Genomic DNA, 1,733 nt, shown 5'->3' on the forward strand with positions numbered 1-1,733 from the left:
AATAGCTCTCTTCCTCAATGTTTTTGTATTTAAATATCTCACCTAATGATGGTAAACCCTGATTTCATTTTAGGATTATCAAAGAAGTTTCACAAAATATCAGGGCCTATGCCTTCCCATCCAACACCACTTGAATTTAATATTTTTCATGAGAAAACAATGGACTATTGCATCAATATAGTTTTCAGATATGGAGTTTATTTAAAAATAGAAAAATAAAATGACTTGAATTTAATATTTTTCATGAGAAAACAATGGACTATTGCATCAATATAGTTTTCAGATATGGAGTTTATGTGAACATTTTAGGGTTTTTTTTTTTAATGGCTATGAGAGAGGACATGGGGAGACTGTGAAGCCAAACCAGTTTATTAGCACACTTTTAAATTTGAATTTGTAGTCTGAGCTTACCATGTACAAATACAAACATCTTTGTATAGGACAGGAAAAATATTCTCTCTAGACTTTCTTTAAATTGCTTCAACATCACGACCCGGACATAAACAGTTTTAAATAACAAGTTCTTAAATTACTTTTCAGAAAATGTCACCAGAATGAACCCAAAGTTGTTTTGAACCAAATTTCGAAGAATGGAGGTTCAGAAGAAGCACTCTCATCTGGTCAATGACTTTTTGATGTCACTAGCTCAACATGCCTCATGTAGAACATTTTCACTCTTCTAAGGGGAAAAATCTACCATATGACAAAAGCATGATGATGCTCGTGCAAAAGAGCTGTAGGATTATGCCTTCTCAGCACCCAAGCAGCAAGAAGATTCTCTTTTCTACACTCCTATGAATTTTGCTATTTCTAGACAACTAGGGTTGCAGATTCCAACTGTTAATTTGTCCTTGCAAACAGGCCTCAGAGTAGTCCTCACTACAAAGTTCTTACCTTTCAGCCTAGAATTACTCTATAGCTTTTGTTTCTCTGCCCACTGGGAAGTAAACATTTGTGAGTATTTCAAGTTGTTAGCTGAGGTCTATGGAAACAAGCATCAGATAAAAAAGTTTAAAAATCTTTAGTAACATATATTTCTTGGATAAATGTCAGATACACAGAGAAATAAATAAGGCCCATAAAATTGACATTGAATTCAAGCGTAAAAATCTGTAACTTGCGGGAACAAAGACCGGCAGGAGCCTTCTAAATGGATAGTGACCTGGAAAGTCCTAGCAAAGCAGTATAAAGTTTCTTATGCAGATTGAAACTACTACGCTGCTACTAAACTATTACCCTTCTAAAAAAATGTTGCAGTGGTTTGAAGTCATCCTTTTTTCCTGGTAAATAGAGGAACACCATATTGAAATGAGGTACTTATTTAAAATGTATAAATTTCTCAAACAAAAGACAACATGTATTCTGGTTTTCAGAGTTCCTACATCTCAGAGTTTCTTAAAATAACCGTTATGCCAAGGTGGCACTGGAGTGAAATAATCCTACAGAGGAATAACAGCCTTAATCCACTCATTCTTCTTTAAGTTTTCACGTTTCTATTTAAAATTTAAATCATCTATAACTTCACATACATTTTTACTTGAAGCTTATTTTCAGATAGGGAACAAGGCACTTAATTGTTAGGCATTTGCACGTCTTAGCACTTCACAACATTAATGAGAGGAAGAGTACAACCACAGGAAAGTAGTCTCATCACAGCATATCCAGGAGGGTATGGGATGTGCTCATAAACCTGAAAAGGATGCGGATGACCCAGAGGAGACTGTGTGCTCCCT

The sequence above is a fragment of the Nannospalax galili genome, unplaced genomic scaffold, assembly GCF_000622305.1.
Source record: "Nannospalax galili isolate Female #2095 unplaced genomic scaffold, S.galili_v1.0 scaffold298, whole genome shotgun sequence".
Classification (NCBI taxonomy): domain Eukaryota; kingdom Metazoa; phylum Chordata; class Mammalia; order Rodentia; family Spalacidae; genus Nannospalax; species Nannospalax galili.